General features: G+C 41.0%; 1 long non-coding RNA gene across 1 annotated transcript; it reads left to right on the forward strand.

The window, feature by feature from the left end:
- Positions 1-322: 322 nt before the first annotated feature.
- On the forward strand, positions 323-1,056 carry LOC124673685. The gene is made up of 3 exons (XR_006992784.1): positions 323-399; positions 603-672; positions 1,026-1,056. It is a non-coding gene; the product is annotated as an uncharacterized LOC124673685 (long non-coding RNA).
- Positions 1,057-8,546: the final 7,490 nt, after the last annotated feature.

An 8,546-nucleotide genomic window follows, 5' to 3' on the forward strand; every position in this document is an offset into this window, starting at 1 on the left:
TTCTGAAACTAATGAGAAATTGAGAATATTATCTCTGTGACTTTGAAGGCTGCACATTATATTGCTTTTTACAATTTTATCTTGTTTGATATCATCTTCACATGGGTTAGTGGTTACCGGTAAAGCTTGCAACGAAGTTGTTCGGTCACCTTATAGGCAGCTTCACGTCCTTGCTTGCACATCTCGTCAACCTCGCTGTTGCTACTTAAAATTTCTTGCTTTCCCCACTCATTGCATATTACTGATTATTGATGTGTGTGCTTCGTTGGGATTCAGGATGATAATGCTGCAGATGCCAATATGCGAAGTGTGAGGAGAAGCTTAAGAAGGAGAACATACCATATGCTTATGAGTACAATTACATTCAGATTTATTTTCTGAACTACATGTTGGTAGATGGTACATATTCGAAGCTGCAATCATTCACAAACTACAACATTTTGAAAGCTGTACCTATTCCGAATTTACAACAATCGCTAACAGAGCAATATAACCGTATGGTGAGTATTTTCTCGAGTAAATTGATAAGAAAGTTAGTAAAAATGGGGTAGTTCCCTTACAAAGGGCTAATTGCTAAATTTTCTTGTTGATGATGTTGCGAGATATGAGGGCAGTGAACTAATTGACCATGCGGCGCTACCTTCGTGGGTTCAAAGTAGATACAAAATTAAGGTTAGTCTATGGTCTATATCAGCCTATCCACATTTTGCAAGTTTTGCGTGATTCTGATTTCCTTGTTGGCCAGTTGTGGTTTATCTTGGTTCTAGACATTCATGTCTAATAGGCTTTGTGTTTCGTGCTCTGGTCAATGAGCGGAAATGTTTATTGCGCATTATATTTCTATGTGTGCGACAAATCGTTGTTGAGATTGGTTAGCTATGGAAGTCTCCGTGCTCATTGACCATTTAGGCAGTCTTGAAGTTTGTTGGTAAATTGATGTTGCAACTACAATGCTTAGCTGGTATTTTTTTGTTACTCGACGACATTTTACTTACTCGCATTGTTTCTTTGGGTTTTGAATTTAGGGGGAAATCATAACAAAGAGTGAATTCGGAAATCATGGGTGTGGTCTCAGGCTGTCGAGAGCATGTTTGGCGCATATGTACACACCATGTGGCATGTGTTTTGCATATCCTACCTCTCGCTCCTTGGTGCTTGCTTCGACGGATATGGAAGACAACGAGGGACTAGACAGGCAAATAGGCTGGTCATCATGCTACAATAAGAACAAAACCAAAGTGATTCAATTATTTTTCCTACAGCTCAAAACATGCTTTTCAGGTTTGTCTGCACTATTGCCTGTTATTTAACTTCTCTGTCCACCTTTATGCAAAAAAGATGCGTTTTTGAAGTGGATTATGGATGATTTATGCTACATGCCATGACCCGTCTCTCCCACGCACATGCATATGACCATGTGATATGATATTCTCGTATTTAGGCTGACAGATTGTTACGTACTCGTGATATTTTGAGGTGGAGAAGGTATATTGCACCAATGACTTTTGATTATGTCTCAAGTAAAGTTGAAATTTTGATAAATTTCTAAATTTGTTGTTACAATTCAGTTAACTGAATTTTGGACAGGTTAAAGATTGTTACGATAAGTAACAATGGTTAAAGACTTACTCGTGATAATTTGAGGTGGAGAAGGTGTATTGCACCAATTATTATTTGATTATGTCAGTAAAATCTGAAAATTTGATAACTTTTTGAATGTGTTGTTATAATTCAGTTTACTGAATTTTGGAAAGATTCAGACAGGGACATTGATTCTGAATTTCAGTTGGAGAAGGTATATTGCATGAATGTTTGATCTCGTGAAAATGTTTAACTTTGTGCGACATGGAACACTTCGCATCTTGTTAGGAGTTTCAAATATTTGTGTAGATGAAATTTTTCATTGTGAGGCCAAGTTGGCTACTTTGTTTTCAGTATGCACCAACGAGACTTAATTCGTTGTTCTTCCGCAGTTTTGTTTCCGAACAAGAATGTAGTATGTTCACAGTTGAAGTATTGCACAATGGATTTTTTTGTGGATTGAGACACAATTTGGGATATATGTGTGCATCAACAGCCCATTTTGACAATTGTACTGTTGACACTTGGTCTATCTTCTGGGTTAATAAAATTCTGAGAATACTTGGGTGTGAGAGAGATGGAAAAGTGCATGTTTATTGGTTGCAGCTAGGCATGGACATAAAAGAAGGTTTAGTGCCGCTTGATAGTCAGTCGGTCATTAGACAGATGATAAATGCAAGTTGGTCAGAGAAGACACTTCACATGTTTATTGATCACAATAACTTTCTGAATACATTGAGATCAGATGTGATTTTGAGGCCTACCAATGCTCGAGCTCCGAATCCAGTTGGTACTGCTCATGCTCATACTCCATAAGCTAATACGGAACACCTACACAAGCTATTACACAACCTGATACATCAGTAGTGTAAATTCTACATAATCTGCTACTTTTTCTCTCGTCTTCAACTTCAATAGCTCTTCATTTGGGACCTGATTCGAGCTAGAAAGAACTACACAATGTGCAAGCAATCTTTCGAACATTTCATATTCATATTGCATCATATTTTACATGGATACATCAGTACACAAGCATACATCAATTCACTAGCTAATTGTACGAGAGATAGTGTACTAGAGACACTACATAAGCTGCTCCTAAAACACACATTATTCAGCTTCTTCTTCTCGATCCGAAAGCCGCCCCATAGTCTTCTTCCGTACCAAAATGATTCTTCCATGGCCCGGAGTACCAAAAGCTTCTTCCATGCCATGCAGTCCACACTGCGGGATCCGAGCATCATGGTGCCGGTGCTAACGAGACGACATCACCTCCACCGCATTCCTACGCCTACAACCATCCCCTCCGCTAGCAGGTGCAGCAAACCTGGCCGTCCGCTCCTTCCCCACCTGACGCGACGGCTCCGCCTCCTCCGCCGCCCGACGCGGCGGCATCGCCTCCACCGCACCCATACGTCTTCCGCGAGCAGCTGGAGGGGACCTGCCCGTACTCTCGCCGGAATCCTCCGATCTCTGCTCCACCATCCGCCAATCCTCTCCAGCAAATCCTCCAATCTTGGCGAGCGGGTACTACTCGCGATGCGAGTTCGTGGGGAGGCAGAGGAAATTGGGGATTTGGTTCCTGGCCAAGCAACGTTTTGATGATGACGATGGCTAATAGTTACGGGGTTTTCCGCAAATGTTTACGCCACCGTGGCGCACATGTGGAACCAGACGAGAGGGCTCCGGGACCTAAACCACTCCGATTTGCAAGTTTAGGTACCATCTATGCTCATGGTGGACTCTCCAACAACACCTTCGCCTCCAACGACCTCCTCCGCTTCAGCAACATCAGTGACATCGCGGTTCCTCTCATCTTCCACGCAGCCTACTCTTCTCCCAGCTTCCATCGCCGCCTATTCTACTGGAGCCGCGCGAGAAGAAACCTACACTAGCGGCGGAGTGAGCGAGATGGAGAGAATTTTATATGCGCCGACCCCTCCGCTCCCTCGCCACATAGCTGTACACATCACCGACCCTTCAGGTATTAGTCCTGGTAAGCCCACTCCCAACAAAAAAATTATTTGAAAGTTATTAAAATGCCCTGCATAGGTAAACTTAGACAGAGCGACGAGATTCTAATATTTCATTGCCATCGGTTGATAAAAGTTTTCAGTTGTTATGCAATCAATTGACCAAAAAATGAAGTTGTTATGCAATACACCAAATTCAACTACGAGTAGCTCCAATGCCCTGCTTCCTGAGTGTGTCTAACAGTTTGAAAGAGGAAGAGGCAAATGTGCAAGTGACCGAAGAAGAAATCGCAACCATTTAACCGTAATATTCCCCAGTTACCGCTCGAGTGGTAGCAAGTATCCAAAAGAGAGTGGAAGGGACATCGAGGGCATTTTCTCCAGCCTACCCCATCGATTATAACTCAACCGAAGCAAACGGAGTAGCCAAACAAGAGTAGAAGGGCCGTCGAGGGCATTTCCTCCAACGAAACACGCCGAATATTACTATAACTCACCATGGATGGCCATTTCACCTAATACTCCCCTTTGCTACTGCGATGATGATGGCGGTCGAAAGAGCTACACTTCGCGCTCCCGAGCCTCCGGTATTGAAATAAACCAAGACTTATGGTGAGTAAACGCAAGTAACTGAGAGAAGAGCTCGAACACACCCCGTCGGATACTACTATAGCTCAAACTCGGATGCCCATTTAACCCTAATACCCCTTTACTCGGTGGAAGAGCTCCGCTACAACCTCCGGTCCTAAAATAAGCCAAACCTTATGGTTAGCTTCCGCCATTTGCGCGATAGCGCAACCGGTCATCTAGTAGCAAATAAAGGAAGATGGGAAAGAAAGTGAAGAGGGTTGGAGCAGTAATAGGAAACCCGCTATGAGTGCTCGATCTCGAACACCCATACGGGCAAAAACCTACTACCACTAGAGCTGGAGAATAATTCTAATATCAACCAACTAGCTAAAAGTACCCCTCAAAACAACACAAAAAAGGAGATAGCTAGGAGGAACAAAAGGAAAGGGCTAAACGTCTTCACGCCTTGTTCAAAAAAAAAAAACATCTTCACGCACAAAAGATCTCCACTTTCTGCACTCTTCTTTTCTTTCTTCGAGAAACACATGATCAAGGAAGATACCATCACTTAGTCGCCAATCTTGGTAGGAACATGATTGTCAACTCCTTGCGTACTTCGGGCTATGCCAGCTGCCTGTTTTATCATCTTCCCCGCCCCCTCGATCATCAACTTCTTATTGTCCCCAGTCTGCAAACCTGCCCATTATAGCAAGAAAGTGCACGCTTACAGATGAGGTTGGAGAATATAGTTCTCAAAAGTCACACGGTTCTAAATTGTCCAAATTGCTCAACATACAACCAACACACCAACCATAGAATTTTAACCTATAAGACGAGTGTAATATCCCAGGTTTAGAGGCAATAAAATGAGAGAACACCAAAGTGTGCATTGCATTCATGCATAGAAAATCCGGGGAATTTTCGCGCTTCAAATAAAACTTACCACGATGATCGAAGTTTCACTTGACTTGCTGGAATTGAAGTAGATCATCAAGTCAAGCGCTATAAACTTCACTGTGATCTTTGCTAAAACCTTGTTTTGGGTAGAGATGATTTGATATATGGGCTAGATCAAATAGTAGTAGAATTACAACAAATAAAATCTTAAGTAAGGATTAACTACAAGATCTTATAAAGGATCTTAACATGCCATTCCTTACAACAACACATGAATAATTATTCAACCATAAATCAAAGAACACAAATAAATAAGACACTATTCTTTACTTATCTTATCCATGTCTTCTACTAAATAAATGTTCCTACCATGAGTCACATGGTATATCTTTTCAACTACAATACTTGAATCAAGTCAAGAACATGCATATTCATTCTTCATTAAACCTTGACCATTCCCACCTTGTTTCCAAACTCATTCATTAAACCTAGAGAAAGGTAAGAATCATTCATATGCTTATATTATCCATTGGGTAGAACCTAGTTTGATATTCAATCTATCTATGTGAGGTAGACCATTAATACTAATCAATGCTATAAGGAGTACAAGTCAAGTATTAAACCCTACTTGACTTAGCTAATACTTGATGGTAAGCAAGAACCTATTCTTCTAGTAATTATAGAGAGGCAAGTGTTGTGATCATTACACCTTGGTAATGATCATAAACCCTAGAGAAACCCTACCTATTAAAAAGAGCTCAACCTAAAGAGGTATACTCAAGTATATGGACTAATACTTGATCTTGGAGAGAGAACCATGATTCACTAATGAATTATTAGAAAGCAATACTTTGATTATTACAAATTGGGTGATGATCATAAACCTTAAGAATATAAGTGAGTGTGTTGAGAGAAGTATTAAAGAAGAGAGATTAGTGAGGAATAAGTGGATCATGTCTAATGCATGATCTTACTTTATAAATTGAGTTGATAAGTTAAACCTATACATATGATCAATAGATCTCATTATTCACATGAAATAATAAGTAACTCATTAGTAGTTAACCAAACCAATACTCATGCCATATATAGAGTAGTATTGATATGGTATCTAAACCTTGTCTATCCAAACATTTGAGACCAACCTAGCATTGCCTTGATACAATAATTCTACCTAAGTGAGGAGGATAACTCTAGCCACTAGAATAGAATCAATGCTTATGCCCCTACCTAAACCTAGTTGTGTATCACATAGGTGATCATAACTAAAACCCTAAACCATATTTGAATCCCAATTCAAATATTATTTTGGATTATAATTAGAACCCTATCATACATCCTACCTATTTATACTTCAATTAGTGAAGCTTATGCAAAACCCTAAACCTTTCATGTAGTATCCACCCCACATAAAATATTGTTTCCTAACTTGTGTATCATGGATCACAAGTATAAACCAAGCCACATATGCTTATGGATTAAATGCCTTTGGTGAGTAGAAGGAAACCAATACCCTATTTTACTTTGCTATCCAAATATCTGGTTTAGTGAACCAAATGAAATAGTATTCGGATAAGTAATTGAATTAACCATAATGAGATTAGGATCTATTTTAAATAATTCAAGTAGTAGTTTGTTAAGCAAGATTATCTAACATAGAGTGAATCCAACCATCTTCTTAAAACCCTTGGAAACAACTCTCTACATAAAATCATGAACCAATCCCATTTCCTTTACCATTTAATTTAAACTCTAACCTTAATTAAAATATATGTGAACCTCACTATTGTTAAATAATAACAAAACTTAAGGACCTGTTTACTATGCACTGGTTATAAACTTCAAATCATTCAAAATAGGTTTGGTTCCCAAATTTAAAGAATTAAGATAAACCATTAAAACCCATATCTACTTTATTTATATTTCACCAAAGCCTCAATATAATCAAATATTAAATATTTGTTTGAACAGAACAAATATACAGCAAGCAGCACTGCTAAGTTCTATTAAGATTCACGTATTTTAAAAAAAAAACCTGCAAAACAAAACAGAATCCAAATTTGAATTCAAATATCAAAACAGAAAATAAAAACAGAAAAGAAAACAGAAAAATAGAGAGAGAGAGAAACTTACCTGGTGGACCGCAGCAGCCCAGCAGACCAGCCCACGTCGAGGCCCAGCAAGGGACCAAGAGCAACTCAGCCCAAGCCAGATACCGATTCGGGAGCTTTAAAGATCGTGCAAAGGAGAGAAGCTCTCTTCTCCTTCTTCCCCGGCGTCGACGACGACGGAGGAGGAGCTCGGCCACGTCCTCGACGAGGATAAGAACGCCGCCGGACGTCAACGAGTCCCTCAGAACCTCGCCAATCTATCTCACGTCCGAGTCTATCTCTTGGCGCCAAGATTCACGCCCAATCCACCTCAGTTGTCATCGAGACATCCCGGCCACTGTCGCCGGCGAGGTGACGAACTAGACCTCGTCGTGGCCTATAAATACGCCCAAAGCTCCGCACTGAAACCCTAATGCCTCGCTGCCTCGCCATTCCCTCTCTAACCTACCCAGACGACCACAATCGTCCGCAGCACCCTGCCGGAGTCGAGGACGAAGAGCAAGATTGGAGCCACCCTGGAGCTCAAGAGGTGGTCAGAGGTGCGCCTCGACGTCGTCGTTCTACAGGCCAAGCCGAGCATCCAGGGGAGGTCTGAGTGCGGCCAATTTCGAGATCTTCTCCCGCAGTACATCGCCGGAATCGGCGAAGTTGAGCTCGATTCCTTCTCCAATCGACATCGGCGACTACCTGGGAGGCACCAGGGTGATCTTGCGCATCTCTGGACCCCTCTATTGCTTCCTAGCATCAGCCGTAGCCGTAGTTCGTGTGCTCGCCGGAGTAAACCACCGCGGGGCATGGTCGCCGGCGTAGCTCCGGTGATCCCCTCGCCAAACCAACCCCACCATCGGCTTCAGCGAGTCGAGGAGAGCCAGAAAACCCTAGTCGCGCGTCCTGGGAGGCCCTGTAGCGTAGCGCCGCCATGAATTGGTCACCGGCGTTTAACCGCCGGCAACGCCAACGTGGCATGTGGGGTCTCCCGGCATCGTTGACTGGTCTTTGCCCACGTGGCAACCGACCCGGCCAATGGCCCCACCGGTCGGTGACATTAGTTAGAAACGAATCGGTATGTGTAGTATTTTCATTTAAATTCAAAATCCGAAATTTACTTGAAACTTTGCCAAAATGTATAAAATTCGTTTCAACTCAGAAAAATGTAAATAATATATCAAAATGCTCACAAAAATAAACTCTATTCAAATAAAATATAAAACAAAAATGTGTGTCAAAATAAAAATTTACTTATTTTTAACCTTATTAATTATGCCATTTCAATTATTTAAAATACAATTTGAATTCAATAATTAGTGAAGTGATAAAAATTAAATTTTAACTATTCAGTAACTAAGTAAAATGTTAAGATTAATTTTATTTACCACAATTGCATTAACTTCATTCTTAGTGGTAATTCATAAAC

The sequence above is a fragment of the Lolium rigidum genome, chromosome 7 (genome assembly GCF_022539505.1).
Source record: "Lolium rigidum isolate FL_2022 chromosome 7, APGP_CSIRO_Lrig_0.1, whole genome shotgun sequence".
NCBI classification, from domain to species: domain Eukaryota; kingdom Viridiplantae; phylum Streptophyta; class Magnoliopsida; order Poales; family Poaceae; genus Lolium; species Lolium rigidum.